Source organism: Tyto alba, unplaced genomic scaffold, assembly GCF_018691265.1.
Source record: "Tyto alba isolate M040663 unplaced genomic scaffold, T.alba_DEE_v4.0 Super-Scaffold_14, whole genome shotgun sequence".
In the NCBI taxonomy this organism is placed as follows: domain Eukaryota; kingdom Metazoa; phylum Chordata; class Aves; order Strigiformes; family Tytonidae; genus Tyto; species Tyto alba.
The window spans coordinates 33,359,338-33,378,330 of record NW_024881276.1 but is presented as its reverse complement, the minus strand read 5'-3'; the positions used below and the strand labels follow the sequence as shown (position 1 = coordinate 33,378,330).

The 18,993-nt window shown below is 35.8% G+C and overlaps 1 long non-coding RNA gene across 1 annotated transcript in view; it reads right to left on the bottom strand.

Moving 5' to 3' along the window:
• The window catches only part of LOC122152952, an 84,200-nt gene that overhangs the window by 7,983 nt on the left and 57,224 nt on the right, over nucleotides 1-18,993 (bottom strand). The window lies entirely within an intron of this gene.

The window sequence follows — 18,993 nt, the reverse complement described above, 5'->3', positions numbered from 1 at the left end:
GAGAGACATGGGTTTGATGGATGGACCACTTGATGGATAAGGAATTGTCTGGATGGTCACACTCAAAGAGTTGAGGTCAATGGCTCAATGTCCGAGTGGAGAGCAGTGACAAGTGGCATTCCTCAGGGGTCAGTGCTGGACCAGCGCTGTTTAATATCTTTGTTGGTGACATGGACAGTGGGATTGAGTGCAACCTCAGCAAGCTCGCCAATGACACCAAGCTGTGTGGTGCAGTTGACACACTGGAGGGAAGGGATGCCATCCAGAGGGACCTGGACAGGCCTGAGAGCTGGGCCTATGTGAAGTTCATGAAGTTCAACAAGGCCAAGTGCATGGTCCTGCACTGAGGTTGAGGCAATCCCAAGCACAAATACAGTCTGGGCAAGAGTGGATTGAGAGCAGCCCTACAGAGAAGGGCTTGGGGGTGTTAGTGGATGAAAAACTGAATATAAGACAGCAATGTGCTCTCATAGCCCAGAAAGTTAACCATATCCTGGGCTGCAGCAAGAGAAGTGTGGTCATCAGGTCAAGGGAAACGATTCTCCCTCTCTACTCCACTCTTGTGAGACCCCACATGGAGTACTGTGTCCAGTTCTGGGGTCCCCAACATAAGAAGGACATGGACATGCTTGAGAGGGAACAGAGGAAGGTCACAAAGATGATCAGGGGTCTGGAGCACCTCCCCTACGAGGACAGGCTGAGATTGTTGGGGTTGTTCAGCCTGGAGAAGGCTCTGGGGAGACCTTATAGCATCCTTCCATTGCTTAAAGGGGCCTACAGGAAAGCTGAGGAAGGGGCTCTTTATCAGGGAATGTAGGGATAGGATGGACTGAAAAAGTGTAGATTCAGTTTAGATATAAGGAATAAATTCTTCACTGTGAGGGTGGTGAGACACTGGCACAGGTTGCCCAAAGAAGCTGTGGCTGTCCCCTCCCTGGAAGTGTTCAAGGTCAGGTTGGATGGGGCTTTAAGGGACCTGGTCTGGTGGAAGGTGTCCCTGTCCAATACAGGGGGGTTGGAACTAGATGATCTTGAAGGTCTCTTCCAACCCTAACAATTCCATGATTCAATTATTCTAAGATGACTCTTCAAGTCCTTTAATAAAGTATGGAATTCCAATATTCTAAGACAAGAAGCCTGATTTTTATTCTCCAACTGAAGAACACATCATGTTCTATCAACACAACACCTATTTTCCATCCTATTTTCTAGGATGGAAAAAAAGACAAATATTTGCCTTAGGTGTGGCAGATTGCTTCTGAAAAATAAGGAAAACAAAGACTTCTGCTTCTCAGTACTCTGCTACCACTGTCACATCTATTCATAATGAACTTCCCTGTGGAAAAAAAAGAAAAAAAAAAAAAAAAGACCTTATCCTAGATAGCCTTATTTTTATTTTCAAGATTTCTGAGAATATTCAGCAACCATTATCTGGTTGAATAGACTCAGTGCCTCTACATATTTTTTCCATGCATTGTTCTGTGACAGAGTATATCTGGGTTGCTTTCCATATGACACTAAATTTAGAGAAAAATCTTTAAACTGTCATAAAAACCCCAGAGAATTTGACAAGGAAAGAGCAATAATATATTATAGGAGATTCTGCCACTGCATGAACCATGACGTATATTTTATCAGAGCACTTGTTATTCCAGTCGTTCACTGTGGTAAATACCAGTTTTTATCTGGAACTCTGAATGCCTGTGTCACTTGCTCCCGTAATGCAGAGAAACTTAAACAGTATGGGTGAAATCCTCATACCATGGCAGCCGTGGGGAAAAGTAATATTGGCTTCAGAGAGTCCACAACTTTAAAACCGAAGGACAGGGGAACATAAATATATTAGAAGGAGAGTAAAGGACCATAAGCTGGGTCATTATGAAATCCTTCACCCTCACATCTTTTTTATATTCCTGTAAATAGAGCATTTTTAAGTCTGAATTTATCATTTATTTCTTGACTTCTCTCAATTTCAACACAATGAGAAATGGCTGATGTCCTCCTATTAAGCACATGATTAACTTCTAAAAGAAGAGATTCATAACAAACCAATCTTATTGAGTTGAAGGGCACAGTAATTGAAAAGCATCTAATGCTCACTTTTTCCAGAAGAAAGCAAACAAGAATTCAGCGGCAGAGTAATGAATTTTGGAGTGACCGTGAGTTGCTAAATGATTACAGGTTGCTGTTTCCACAAGAAAGCTATTTGTTATAGACTTTAAATTAGCAGGAGGGAGATATAAGCTTTAAATACTTTTGAAATCTCACAAGTGTGAAAGACTTCATACATCATAACTGAAATAAAGGAAGGTGATTAATAATTGTCCTTTACCTGAATAAGTTGCCAGATGCACTGACTCTCAAGTGTAAACAAAAAGAAAATAAAAAAAGTAATCTGGAAAAACTAGATATTCTTGATATAAAATTGCTCACAAGTCTTCCTGTTAACCCTTGCAAGTTAAAAGTGAATAATTCTTCAATGACTACTTTGTATTGAAAGATCCAGTAGGGAATTAAAGACCTGCTGATGGAGTTTTAGGTTTGAAAGATGGCTGACTTCAGTGGTCTGTTTGGTTCAGCTTCTTCAGTATAACATTCATGCAGTCATGTATAACAATACAGAAGTAATAGTATTGACCTGAATTGACTTATCCCATATGCTTAAATAATTTGCTGAATTCAGGTGTTAAATTTATTATCTCACTACAGAAACAAATGTTACTGTGTTATTGTTTGCATTTTTTCAATATTGTGATGTTTTACATTAGATTGTCTGCATTTACTAGAGTTCTTTGAATTCCTTTATCCTCATAAAATACATTTGGAGAAATTTTCCCAAATTTGTGTGGAAGAAGATTGGAGAAATTAAGTCTTCTAGTCAATAAATAGAAGCAGATGACAGCAACAACCTATCAGCTTCAAGGCAAGGCTGGTCAATGACTACAATGTCAAATAGGAATTCTTTAGTTACTGGAATCATGGCAGGAAAATAGTGGTGTTAGAAGAGAAGGACTGTGGTGGTAATACAAATTTGAAGATATGCCAAAAAAATTAGTAACCCCTTGCTCCTTAAAGCTCCACTTTGTGACTGTGGTCATGACCATTTTCCACATCACTGTTCCACTGGAAAAGTCTAGTTCAGAGGTATGGACAGATCAATCATTATAATGGTACTAGACTATTATGGTTGCTTTCTTACAGCCAGGCACACAGAGGAAAATCGTCGCTTCCAGAAATTCTCTTCTATAAAATCAAACAAAATATAGCCTGTATCTAATTTTGTTTTATTTTGAACTATCTAAGTGTATTTTTAAATATGGAAACAGGTTTTTGCACTTTCACAACCAGAAATGTTATGTCACACATATATGACCCACAATTTTACATCTACTCATTCAGATATTATATATTTTGTTATAAGTGAAGTACAAGATTACTCAAAAGATGAAAGATTAACTGAAGATTTTGTTGAAAGTTTAAACACACCAATACATAAATCTACATTACTTGCTTTTTCAATCTCCCTTAATAATGAAACTTTTTATATTTTATAACTGAAATGTGCATTAATTACACAAAATGCCATCAGTCAAGTAAAATGGATGAATGTATAATTTTTTCTTTTCAGCTTTTATGATACACATATTTTTTCATCTGTGATCTTATTTGGCAGGTATTATCCTATGTGTTCTGAATGTGTGATAGCGACCACTTAAAGAAATTTGTTTTCAAGTAAATACTTCTATCTGCTAGGGGGTTTTTTAGCTTATTCTTTTAACAGGCCTTTAAACACTTTAAGCTAGACTTTATGTAAATAGTATATGGGAAAATTAATGCTCATATTTTACAAAACCTTTAATACTAAAAATATCTATTAGCAAAAAGAAATCTCATTACAGTTTTCAAACTGCTATATATGCCTTCTCAAAAACCAACTGTGTGAAGCTGTTTAAGGGATTAGTAAATGATGTTCAACTGAGCTTGAAATTTGCAATGGAATAAACAAAACACTGATTTTTTACATTAATTAGAACTGCCAAGGACTTCTGTCTTAATTTAATAAAATATACCTCTTGTTAGCTGTCTCTACAGTTCGATGTTCTCATAATATTAGTGTTAGCATGGTTATGGACTGAATACTGGTCTGATCCAGTGTAGATCCTTCTTTCTGAGTTATCCGTTACTTTAAATTAATATGATTTTGTAGAAAGGACTGAAGCTCTCTACTGAGTTATGAGAAGTACTACTGCATTCTGTAATGAAGTCTAATGTTGATATGGTCTGACACTTTTTTCTTGTAAGATTTCAACATAAGAGTTTTCAGATCAACACCCCTGTGCACGTTTTGGTTAGGATAGAGTTAATTTCCTTCACATTATCTGGTATGGGGCTATGTTTTGGATTTGTGCTGAAAACAGTGTTGATAACACAGGGATGTTTTTGTTACTGCTGAGCAGTGCTTGCACAGCACCAAGGCCTTTTCTGCTTCTCTCCCCACCCCACCAGCAAGGAGGCTGGGGGTGCACAAGGAGTTGTGAAGGGACACAGCCAGGACAGCTGACCCCTACTGACCAAAGGGATATTCCATACCATATGATGTCATGCTCAGCATATAGAGCTGGGGAAAGAAGGATGAAGGGGGGATATTCGGAGTGATGGTGTTTGTCTTTCCAAGTCACCGTTACGTGTGATGGAGCTCGGCTGTCCTGGGGATGGCTGAGCACCTGCCTTCCCATAGGGAGTAGTGAATTAATTCCTTGTTTTGCCTGCTTGTCTGCATGGCTTTTGCTTTACCTATTAAGCTCTTTTTATCTCAGCCCACAAGTTTTTTCATTTTTAATCTTCTGATTCTCTCCCCCATCCCACCAGCAGGGAGTGAGCTAGCAGCTGTGTGGGGCTTGGTTGCTGGCTGGGGTTAAACCACAACAACCACTTATATATACCTTTCAATTCAGCTTTTTAAGGAGAATGTATCAGATTTCATGCAAATTGCATTTTGAAAAATTACCTTTAAAAGAAAAAGAAAACACTGAGCATGTAATTTGTTTTTTTGTGCAACCACTTCTGTGCAGGATTCACATAATATTTATCCTCCAACTAGATCCAGACTAAATAAAATAAGTGACCTGGAAACCACTTGAAAGAGCAGAGAATTTTTTTGTAAATTAAGTCTGCTATACTTGCTCTGTGGCTACCAAAGGCCATTTTAGAAGATGAGGAGGTCTCCTTCACTGCTGAAGGCTAAAATAGATTCTCCAGTTGCTATAACTTTCCTAATTTTCATCTAGTAAGGGAAGTGATAAAACCAATGTATTACATTTTACCTTAGAAATATTGCTCTTTGTGAAGTGTCTGTTCCCTCATCTTCTGCCTATTCCCCCTTCTGTGTCCCATTCTAACCTGACTGTGGTTCACCAAAGTCAAGAACTGGCTTCAGGGCTTGCTGCAGACAATAAGGTTCCCAAATGTCCTTTCAAGAATTCATGTATAGGTCTACTGCTGCAGTCCTAAAATATTACTAAAAATATTTATTGACAAGTTCTTACAAGAGTTAATTAGGCAGGGACACTCCATATACTTCTAGAAGCACAGTATTTTAAAATAGTTTTGACTTCCTGATTTCATTTATGAAAGCATATAATTACTAAAAAATCATTTCCATTCTCATGCCCACCTCCATTGAACCTTCTCAGAAGACTGTTCCTCTTAAAACAGAAAAGATTTTAATTCTGAAAAGACTTAAATTTTAGATTCATGTCAGCCTGCCTCAGAACCAGTTGTGTAAAGCAGTTTCGTCATTCTTTCAGGATAGTAGCTAGTTTTGGGGTGCACTCTGGTGAGAAAAAGCTGCCAGTGATAATGGCTTACTTCACTACTGTTGGTTTGGTTTATTGTTGCTTGCTTTGGTTACTTCTTGTTTTAGTGCTTGCCAGATATTTGTGGCTACATAACTACACACAGTCTGAAGTAGACTGAAAATTGTTCCAGTCTACACCTATACAGCATGGTTCAATGTGTGAATTGGTGTTGAGGTCCTAACATCTATACCACACACACTTCGGGGGTGAAGAACATGTTACTTTGCACTAGCTGTAAACTGAATTTATAGACCCATCTTCTGGTTTAATTCCATCCCAGAGATGCATTGCAGTATAAACTAAAGCACAGTAAGGAGTGATTGGGAAACTTTTATAGAGAATAATCCTTATTTCAGATAATATATTGAGTCAGATACACCCATATTTCAAGGGGATAGGAAGTAAAAATGAGGTCTAGGAAAGGAGAGCTTTCTCCTTCTCATTTCTAGGATATATTTTGTTTCCATGACAAAATGGCTATGTCTTGTTCTCACATATCACTATTGACCAAAAAGACATCCCTGAATTTTATGTCAAGAAGAGGGGAAAAAAAGAATCACTAAGCAATAAACAAAAGTATGTGTCAGCATTACACAGTTGGAGTACTCGAAGGATTAAGATGAGTTCTTAACCTTAGGGTAGGATTATGACATTCTTTTCCTCAAGGAACCTTTAAAACATATTAATATCTTTACTGTCAGTGTTATATTCACATAAGCGGTTAATTCCAACTTCTGATGACATGTAAAAGTTATTTGATATTTTAGGATTTACTGTCTAAGAATGGAGCTCCAGAATATGTGGCTCGACTTTCAGCAGTGACAAGTCAGTAAAATCTGACTTTTGTGAATGAGGATGTTTATTCTGATAACTTCATGAGGACTGGACTATCTAACTTTTAGTACCCTGATTTGTCAAATAGATTTATAAAACCCATAGTAAGTCACATATCAAGAAATAATTGTCTAATTAATCATTGATACCAAACTTACTGGTTTATTAATATCAAACCTAGTAAGGAGGAGTTAAGATTTTTCAACAGAGCAGTGAACAAAATTATAATAACAACTAATAATCCAATTGAGTCAGATCTTTGTGGAATAAAGCATGATACCATGGAGAGAGTCAGTATGGCAGAGGGATTCCTAGACTTGACAATGCAAGGCAAATTAGGGACAAAAGTCTAACATCACAAACTTTAATTTACTAGGAAGTTTATGTGATCTTATCTCTATTACTAATTATAAGCAGGATCTGCTGACATTAAATGAAAAATTTTGGCTGAAAGAACTCATTAATGTTTCTATTTCTAATTCAGGAAAGAATAGTCATGAGGTAAATAACAGTCACTTGGAAATTTAAAGCATAAATGCCACTTTTGAATAAATGGGTAGCACTGTTTTTTGTGTTTTTTTTTCCTTTTTTTTATGTTTCTAATAATAATGTGTGTTGGTTTTTTTTTTCTAGGTACCAGCTATATGATGGATGCAAGCATCACAACTAGTTAGCTACTGTGGTCAAGGAAAGCCATCATGAATATAGATGACTGATTTCTGGTTTACAGGATTTTTGTTTGTTTGTTTATAATTTAAAGATCATAAACCTAAACGCAGGTTTAGGCATTTCTATTCTGCGAGAAAAAGCCTAGATAAAAAAATAATTGCCAAAGTTAAGAAGCAGACAGGTACTTTTAATCACTTCAGAATGAGATTTAAGATCTTTTATAACCCAGATTACTTGTCTAGCCAGTTCAAGACATTTAGTTGGAAAGATGTGGTTTGAATATGTGAGTATTTGTTTTGTCAGAGTAGTTTTGCCCTTGGTATCACTTTGTTTTGTTCAGAGTAATAGCAGTATTTAATTAATTCTTCACTGGGATGTTGATATTACTGGTCATCAGGTTATTGACTTGTTCACAGTAATTGAATGCCTACCATGTATTTAGGTGAATTATCATGAAAGAGGCATAAATCACTCTTTATCCAGAATAAGAGTGTTCATTCATTGAGTCATCACAAAACAACTGTATTTTACATTTACTCTTTATCTTAACCCAAATTCAGCCTGGGGCGTTGACAAAAAATTCAAAATATCCTTGATGTGTGTCATTCCACAAATATGTGCTTTCTGTGTGTTTGCTGAAGCCAAATTCCTCCATATGCTTTAGTAAGTACCTGAGAAAAAAATGTCACTTTCTATATGGTCTATGCATTCCATCAAGAAACTAAAAAATACACCAGAATGAAAATAAAACATGAAAAATGCAGAAATCCATTTCTCCCACTTGAAAACCAGGGCACTTAGAGCACACATATTAATCAAAATATTCTTTAGGACTTTACATTTCCAGTTGTATAAACATTAAAAATTCAGGTTCTGATTAGTAGAAACATATCTTCAGATGTTTCAGTAGCAGCTGAGACCCAGTCTTCATTATATGAAAATTGTATTAGGAAAGTGAGTAGATAGTCAGAATGAGAGGAGGTGACAACAAAGGAGTGCTGAGGTGAGTATGTTTCCTACAGATGGCAATTTCAGGGTAGGAAAAAAGCTGAACTAATTAGAAAGACAAAACAAAAGCAAGACTATTGATGCATTTTCAGTTGATTAGAACACTTAACCAGAGTCACAGAACAGATTTGTTAAAAATTATATTGCTTATATAGGGAAAATTTTGAAGAGTTCAATCTCCTCAAGTTTAGTTAGTTATCTAGTTACTTAGTTCACCTTGGTGGGGGAGGGAGGGGAAGGACAGCAAAAAGATTAACATTTTCTTCTCTCAAAACTGATTTGTAGACAAAAAAAAAAAAAAAAAAAAAAAAAAAAAAAAAAACAAAAAAAAAAACTGCTTTGGCTTTGTCACTACTTTTACAGGGTTTAAAAAAAAGAAAGAAAAAAGATGATTCTCTGAAACTGTTTTGGTGTGAAACCCACATCCTGTTTCTTACAAACTGACTTGATTAATTTCTTTACCTAACTGAAATAAAACTTTAACATTCAAGACCCAAGGTGGTCTCCTGTACCCATCCAGATTTTGACTGGTACATGAAACTTTATACAATTCACAAGTCTGATGTAATTGATCCAAAAAATTGATTGACTTTATAGGAAAAGAACAATAATGTGAAAATATTGGTCCTGGCCTCAACTGATAGCTAAGGAACAAATTTCTCTCTCATATCTGACTTCATCCTTTATTCATGGGAATTACCAGTTAAGCCAAGAAAAATGAAATGACATAAGCAACATAGGATATTTCTATATGACATCAGAACACAAAGATAGGACCTCAGGAATTACATTCAATGTTACAATCCATGATTGCTTAGAGGGAGAAAAAGACAGATGTGGAGAAGATACATATAATAATAACACTAATAATTTAGGTAATAAGCATATGCTTGTGTCTGACTTTTGTTATTGTCGGTTATCTGATTATCTGCTCTTATTAAATGCTAACTTCTTATCAGTGAGGTGTCACTGATATGAAATGGCAGGGCACAGACAAAAGCTTGGAAATAAAATATGTAGAAGACAGATGAGATGCATGAGTTGTTGGCTGTAACTATAAAGTAGTCCTTAGGAAAGCTCTAAAGAAATACAGCAGCATCAGTAGGAATTATCAGGCTTTTTCATCTTACTTTTCTCTAAACAAGGGTATTTAACATGACTGCAAATCATTGAATTATTAATTTGATTTAAAAAGCATTTCTTTTTTCTCTTCTCTGACCCTCACAGTCTTACAGACACACACACCTTTAGTTCAACTGAAAATCATTGTTCCTGTCAGCTGATTAACACCTAATCCAAAAGTCACCCTTTCCAATATTTGATCCATTCACAAAAACTTTAAAAAATTTTCTGTGTGAAAGCCTAAGCTTGACTTGTCTTTCATTTTCTTCCTTGGCTTTTCTCTGTGTCATCCTAGCTATTTTGCCACAGGCAACAGTCACATGCATCCATCTGGGGTCCAGCTATCCCGGTGGCAGTATGCCATTAGCTAGACTGGTGTAGGTAACAGAGGAACCTTGCCAGTCTTCTGTAACTGGAATTAATTCTCCTACAGAATTTTCTTGTCAACAGGGCCCTGCAAATATCAATTTCATGCAGTGAAGAAAAGCAAGATGTTCTGATCAGTCTGTCTCCTTTAAGAGATCACACTGAGTGTGGGTATTGGCACCTCCGGGAAAGGACAAAAAAAGGCAAAACATTACCCAGAATTTAGGGGTGAGGGAAAAAAGTATGAGAAACAGGCCTGTGAGCACAAAGGTGAGAGAATGAGTGGAGGGCCAGGGGAAGAGGTGCTCCATGTGCTGGAGCAGAGATTCCCCTGCAGCCTGTGCAGAGGACCATGCCAGAGAAAATATCCACACTGCAGCCCACGGAGGAACCTCAGCCAGAGCAGGTACATATTCTCTGAAGGAACTGTGACCCATAGGGAGGGGCCATAGTGGAACAGGTTTATCCTGAATGACTGTAGCCTGTGGAGAGCTCACACTGGAGCAGGGAAAAGGTGTGAGGAAGAAGCAGCAGAGAGGAACTGTCATGGACTGACTGCAACCCCCCATTCCCCATCCCCTTACACTGCTCAAAGTTGAGAGTGGCAGAAGAGTCAGGAATGAGGGAGAGAAGTTGAGCCTGGGAAGAAGGAAGGGTGAGGGGAAAGCATTTTAGTTGTCTTTGTTTCTTACCATGCAATTTTACTTTTAATTGGCAATAAATTAATCTTCCACAAATCAAGTCTGTTTTGCCAGTGACAGTAATTGTTAAGCGATGTCTCCACCTTTATATCAATCCATGAGCTTTTTCATTTCATTTTATTCCCTGTCCAGTTGAGGAAGAGGGAGAGCAGTTGGGTGGGCATCTGGCAGCCAGCTGAGGTCAACTCACACCACAGAGATATGAGAGGTAATGAAATGTATCATCTCTTACATACACTCTAATGTCCTTCCCAGCACATACAACTTGGTGCAGTTTAGCTAAAAAGTATTCTAAAAAATATATATTTTGAATATTAGATACTTGCCTCTATAATACACATATGCTGAAGGCCATTATATATTACAATGGCTCATTCTGTTTTGTAAAAATATAAAAGTAGAACATAGAAAGACAAATTGTGCAGCTGATGTAATTAAAAGGTATTTAAAGTTTTAAAATAGGTTATTGACATGATTTCAGTGAATACTGATATTTAGTAGTCTTTGTTCCCCAATCCCACATTCTATCTCTGTTCATGTATTCATCATCTATACTATCAAACTTCTACAGTTACAATGTGTTGAAGTAGCACTACATCCATGGTTTGTCATGGCAACAAGAACATGTTCCATCTCAAAAACACATAGTTTTCATTGTCTGGTGAAAGTCAGAAAATGTACTATTTGAGGAATATTGACATGTCAGTCTAGATTGTGTCTTCACTAGTGCATAATTTATTTATGCTGTTTACAAAGATTCTTAATAATGTTTCATAAAAATACCAGTCTCTAAAGATGAGGCAGTACAGATCACAACTTTGTGAAAAAAGATAGCTAAAGAATGAATGCATATAGAGGTAAATATTTCTGTAGTTCATTCAGTCTTCACATTTTAATTCATGTTATTATCTTGCTATTTAGATTATTTCATTAAATTTCTTTCTAGCTTCTAATAATGTATACTCATCAAATACTTTAATAGATATATGCATATACAAATAGCTAACTTAAGTTGTTCAACATAAACTATTTTCTCTCTCTCTAATACAGAAACACACACTATGTGTGAGCCTCATGGTGTGAGGTGTCTCAGGCTTCTGGAATATCTAGTTTCTGAAGAAATTGAATCATGAAGTCCAGTATTCACAGGTGCATGATAAATTAATTCATTCTGTGACTTCCAGGGAAAATGTCACAAAATCTTAACACATAAATGTTGTATGGGTCTTCCTATCATATTGAAGGAGACATAAAGGTTACTAATTGTCACTGATATCTATCTGTATTAGTTAATAGTTACTACAAAATGTAATTACATTTGTTTGATGATGTGGCAGCTGTCAGACAGCTAAGACTGATACCGTACCCCTTGATGTCCATCCTTTTCTTATGATGGGTGTTCCTGCCATGAAATAGGGAGAGCTGATGAGCTCTCAGATTCCTTCCTGAATTGCCAAACTTCTCAGATCAGCAGAATAAAGTAAACCAACTCTGATGTCCATTGAGGTGGAGACTGAATAGCAGGTTCAGTAGCATATTTTCCAGTTTTTAATTGTCTCTGCATTCCTGTGAGATTGATATGAACTTATGTTTTCTATATAGTTATATATATATTCTTACACTGAGGATTTAACTGCAGTATCTCAGACACTGTGATGTAATAATCTCACATAAACTCTTGCTGTTGATCTTTTGTCAGTGTGTACACTAATTTTTAATTGTCTGACCCTGGAAGATATTGAACATGTTTACTTAGTTCTAAATATAATCCTCATTGTGTGCCTGATACTGTTTTTTAAGCAACCATCCACCAAACATCTGAAATAACCATAGTGAAGAATTGATGATGTTGCAACAGCTTCTTTCTTGGAAATGTTATAACAGCATTTGGTGTGACAGTCACTGAATTACCTCATTACCCAGACTCTGCCATATTTCCTATAGCAGAAGATCACAGACACATCCTGAGGATGTGAATACTCAGCAGATACTGGTTTTTGGCTCTGCAGCATTCAGAACAGAACAAGCAAGTAGGGAAGTTTTCACTTTGTTTTGGTGAACAGAGAAAAATTTACCCCTAAGGCACAGGTGAGTTTTCACTTTGTTTTAGTCAGCAGAGAAAAATTTGCCCCTAAGGCACAGGTGACTTCAATAACCTTGCCATTGCTTTGTAAAGGTCTTGGTCACCACTTTTGTTCTAGAACTAGTGTTCAGTAGGAGTATGAGGGGATTCAGTGCAACTGATTACTCCTTTCCCCAAAACCTGACCAATGAGGACTCGCAACATTTTCATGAAGAGAGGAAATGTGTTAAAACCTCATACATCAGCCACTGGCAGTATATTGCAGGGGCCTTACAATGGTGCTGAGAATTTGTAAGCAGGGTTCAAGTCATGATAATCTTGTGTTCCAGAAATCATGTGGCATGTTATAAATTAATCTTTAAAACAGTGCAGTTTGGATTGTGTGAATCCAGACCATTACAAAGTTCTAAGTACACCAGCTTCAATAAAAGACTTTGCATCTGTCATGTTAACAGATTCTCCATGCACCAGGTCTCCCCTACAAACTAAATAACACGGAGATACAACATCAGATAATCATGAAGGTTCTGGTTCTTATCCCATCATTGTAGCACAGCCCTGCCTTGGCCATCAAAGATGCATTACGTTCCCTCTATGGCTGGTTTAAACTTCAAATTATCAGCGTTTTCCTTTTTACTTAGGAAAAATTAGTGCAGTCTGTGTCCCACTCACAGAAGACAAAATGACAAGGAAGAATGTCAGCACTGACAGCTGTTGGTGCAAAGAGTCAGTGTTATTAAAATTGTTGATAGTGTCTAATTACTGAAAACACCTTTAGCTGTTGTATCTTTATTAAGTCTGCTTCCACCTTTGGCACAGCTAAAAGCATGATCTGAATAACTTTTTGTGAAGACAAAATTTAGCAAAAACCTCAAAAAAATTCACCTATATCTGTTTTTTTTTTTTTTTTCCATTGGAGACATAAATGAAATCCCTCAAAAGATTAAATTATTACACTTATAAACATCTCCAGTATATATATTTCTGTAGAAATTGCCCTCTAGAGATTGGTATTTCATCAGTACAGAACAGGGACATATTTACAGATTTTCTGTTTGTCTATTGCAGTAACAGGAAATTCTATTAAAACAATTGCATCCAATAGAAATGCAATGAAGAGAGGAACAGTAGCCATAAAACTACTGTTGATGTTTGATCAGATGATAGATAAAAAAAAAAAAAAAAAGTAAAATGTCTTAAGTAGTATTCAATTTAAATTACTTTTTATAAAGTTATCTAATTTCTCCAGGGTGACACATTATCTGTTCCATACTATTTTTCACATAGCTCTAGGAATAACTTGTACCTAGCCTTCACTGACACAGCTTTGTGTTATTATAATGCCATTTGCATGCAATTAGGCAGAAAATAACCCTGCATATAAGTTGTTGGCTGGAAGATATAGAAGAAGAAGCAAAGAATATTTATTTTCTTGAAAACTTCAAATGTCATATGCTCACAAATATAATATGATTTCTCTTTTTTAAAAATGTAGCAAGAAGAGAATTAAGCCAAAGTCAAATTTCCAGACATCTGGATTGATATCTTCTGCAGACACTTAAAGACCTATATTTTTGTTTATTAGCTGTCAACAGTAAACATTTTCATAGCCTTTTGTTAGTCTGGTCCCCTATCCATCAGGGCACTACCTTTTGTTTTAATTATGAGAATAGTTTCACTGAAGCCTATATGTGAAATTCTCTGTAGCACCAAGTTTTTAGTTTGTGGGGTAACCAGTTTGTTGCCAAGCAAATTATATTCTTGACAGTTGCTACTTCAGGACACGTCACAGTATTAGATAGAGTAATAATGGGGTTTACTTCATTGGAGTCTTGAAAGATGAGTTGTGCATTAAGCAAACCCACACAAATACTTTCTATTCATAAGTAGAAACAAACTTAGTTTTAAGAATGTAACTGGTCTTGTTGATGTCGGTGACAAGGTGTATATAAAAAAGTCAAGCACATGACTGTGGAATTTCCTGAATCAGATGCGAGAGCTTTAAGTATTAGAAGGAAAGAAAGCATAGAAAGTCATAAATAATAACAAAATACTAATAGATTAAAAGTGGATTTTTACAGTGAGTGGAAATATATTTTTCCCTTGCACAGGAAAATACGGACTTTTATTTTTTCTGTGAAATATCTCACAGTGACAGAGTATACTAAACTACACTCCACAAACCAAATGTACATATGGAAATGAACTTGCTACCAAAGACTGCTATAATATGAAAGAGCAGCAGGAAGGACAGAAACAGTAAGGACAGTCACATTAGCAGATACATTCTCGATAGGAAATTTTCAGAAAGATGTGACTGGAGATGTAGACAAAACAGAATACTAAAGATTAATTATTTACAAATATTTTTGCTTGTAATAAACATATAAATATGTAAAAGACTGTTTATCAGATTTCATCATTGCATCCATACGTCATCTCTGAATCCATGTTGTAAGAGACGACTTGTAACTCCCTGAAGCAAAGACTGAGAGAAGCAGCCTGAGGGAAGCATAAACAATAGTAATAGATGAGGGGGAGGAGGCCCTCCAAACTGAGGAATGTCTCAAACACTCATAAGTAACAAAACTATATTCACGGGGTGAGCAATATCGAGTCTGGGGCTGATAAGGCAGTCTGGATAGCACAGGGTGCAGCTCTGTTGGGGAGGGAGCCCTGTCGACGAAGGATGGTTCTGACCTAGTGTAGATATGTTGGTTAAGCTAGGGGAAGGACCCAAGGAAAGTGTATAAATTAAGGAGGTGGTGAGGAGTGAAAAAGATTGAAGAAGTGAAAAAGATTGATGGATACTTGAACCCTCGTTGATGGGATCAATGCAGGAACACAGACCGGTGATCTTTATTTCTACCCCGCTTTCTATTTCTCTCCTTTTCTTTTTCCCCCTTGCCATAATTTGTTATATACTTAGTCAATTATTGTGTACCCAATTAATACATTGTGGGAAATTAATAAATGTTTATGCATGGACTTTGTGACTTGTCTCACTGTTGTACACTCTGTTGGGGATTTACCAATTTAAGTCACTTGTCTCTCTCTTCTGAGAGGGACGTGACACATGCTAAATGCATACAAAGTTCTTCAGTATGATACCTGTCATCTTACATGCAAAGCAAAGGCTGAGATTGTTGTCATTCTAATGAAAGGACCAGTCTTCTCAATTGCATACATTTAATCATACTTCCACTTCTAAGATTCTTATAATTTAAAAGAGAAATAAAGAAAAACTGGTACATCTGTTCCATGTAGGGACCCAAAACTTTTACTTCTTTGTGTATATGCAAAATACGTCAGTGGCTTCCTCTCAAGCAAAGTACAATATTTTGTTTTCTGATGGAATTTACTATTGTTGCACTGATATTCTGTTGGATTTTTATATTACTATTAGATTATTTTATTTTTCCACATTGTGCTGTTGCTTTTAGTTAGTAATTGGGTTTTTTTCCAAAAAGTTTCTCAAAAGCCAACTGAGTAGAATAAATACCATAATAATAAATACTGTTATTGAGGTATGTCTTGTATCAGGAAGAAATCACACATCTAAATGCAAATGTGTATCATTAAAATGATGTTCTACACTAGATATCAAAGGCCCATTTGTACTGAACAATAAAGAAGGGGATCACCATTTTTCTTTAAAACTGCTTATAAGTTGTATAATTTGTACACTAAACAAGAAGCCTCAATGAACTAAAAACTATGTTGAAAGTACACAAAACTTTGAGAGACATTGGACATAATCACAGCTTTAAAGAATAGACAAGGTTGCATACACAAGTGCTCAGATCCTTCAAGCCTTTCCCAGCTTGCAGAACACTTGCTCCCTCCATTTTTTTTCAAACTTCTTTCAAGATAGAAAATCAGCTAATTCACAAACAGAAAAGTATTCTACACTATATTAGTTTATGCACTTGCTTGACCCTTTATGTACTCCCAGTTCCAAACTACCACAATTCCCAGTTGTTTCTTTATTTGAACTTACCCATATAGTTGCAGCTGTTGACCTTTCATAGAAGACTTCTCCTGCAGTTTCAGTCACCAGGTTGCAAGAAGCAAATTACAGAATTTGTTACCTCCAGCCTACATGAACATCTCTTCTCTCATTACCTTCACAATTTCACTTACTCTTTTTATTTAAATGTTCACATTTTGCTCTTACTGCCTTGGTGGGCACTGCAGCTTGCTCACATTCCTGGACTCTAGGAAGCACTGACATAAATGTGTGCAGAAATGCATGGGGTAATAGACAAATTTGCCCTCCGAAAGCTCCAGAAGGAAAATATACTAGGATTAAACAATAGCAACTGCTATTTCAGAAACTATTGCTAGTGAAAGCTTCACTGCTGTGTTCCATGTTTAAAAATCCTGAGGTGGGACATACACTAGCTGTTTGTCTTTTTTGGTAAACAGGGGACAATTAAATCTGCCTGTTGAGACTGTAGACTGTAATATCCATTTTATTAATTCTAGGTGAGGAATGAAGGAATGAGGTCTTTAATCATCACATAAGAATAGACATGCTGAAAGGAAGTTTTATAATTGGCCTTAGGGTTGAGGTTCATATGTCAGGGAATAATTAAATTTCATTGTTAAAATATGCAACAGGCCCCAAGCTATTAAATTAATTAACTTTAGGAACATTATTGAGCTGGAATTTATGATCAAACAGACAGACAGCATTTTAGAAGCCTATTTAGGCACTATGAAGTTTGGTTATATTTATGAGAAATTTGATGATTTAATGATTGGCCAGCATTTATAACTAGCTTGGTGATGTTCTGACACTACTGACTCATTCTTCATTTAGTTAAATATTATCCATTTTCTCAAATCTGATGATATATTTTCTTGGTATTTTTTAGCTTATTTAATAAGTTTCAACAACACAAATATTTCACAGCACAAGATTTTTACAAAATCGTGAGGATCTGGGGCGATACAGGCAGATGACTGAAGAAATTTAGACTTTTGCAGTTCTTTTTGTAAGATGATTAATAAATAAGGTATTAGGTTATGTTTTAGAAAATGGTTGACAATGTAAAGAAAATCAAGGAAAATTGTTATAGGCAAGAGGAAAGAGCAGGTATTAACATTTTACTTGTTCTGTTATTAATGGCCAAGAAATAACATCAGACAAGTTTGAGCAATTACAAAAAGAAAAATTAGGTAAAGTTTTGGTCTACTTTGTTTAAATAGAGAGTTCATATCTGATTAATGTTGTGAATTAGTGTTGGGTATTACTGTGTGATTAGTGTTGGGTAGCAATTAGATAATAAAAGTGACTGCTCTGGAGCACCTCATCACTTAACCTAATCATTAGTTCTTACAAATATCAACTATTCCATGTGGGCCGCTTTTAAACAACCATATCTTATCTTATTCTTCAAGTACCTCACTAATTTCAATCTATTATGAATAAAAATGGTATTTTAAGCATCAGAAATCATATTCTGTTTGTTCTTTTACTTTGAAATATATTGCTTTGGCTTTATATATGCCATTATGAATCCTATTTTTTGCAAACACCTTTTATAGTTTCTTACTCATGAAAAATACTTATATATAAATCTGCCCAGATGAAACACTAAAAACTCTTGTAAAGCATATAGCTAATGAACAACTCTGGATCCTCTCATAAACATGGAGCTTTGTGAAATACCCAACAGAGAAACAAGCAAGTATTAGGGAAGAAGAATACAAATTTTCATTTCCATAAAATATTAATTTACATTTACAGATTATTGTAAAATCCATTAGTTCCCTAACATTCTGCAGTGGAGTAAAATATCAAAACTGAGGTGCTTGTTCACTTTTCTCTCGTTACTACATCTTTTGATAATGAGCTCATAAAGTTCTAATTAATTTAAGGAACCACACAGTTCTAAGTATCCTCTGAACAGAGAAAAGAAATCTTCATTGAATGACCTTTAAGGCACAAAGCATTTTCCCACAGATACAAGGAAAGCTTTATATTTCTAAAGGTATTGTTAAACATAGTTTTAGTGATAAATGGAACTTCCAATTAGACCAGTGTGAAAACATCATATATCAGAAGGCTGAATTTTAATGTTCATTTTGTAAAGCTGAGAGAAGCTTCAGTTTCATTTTGAGTTTTAAACTCTTAGAATGGCAAGTGAAATAAGTTAAGCCATGTGAGTACTGAGAATTCTGAAATTTTCAGAGTTCCTGAAAAGGATTGATTTTGCAATTATTTTCAGGATAAGCACTTCTGTTAGTATTGCAAAAAGAGGACAGCAATAATAATCTTTTTCACAGAAAGAATCAAATGATGATATATTCTCCCATCTGGTATTTCTAATAAATAAGTGGCATA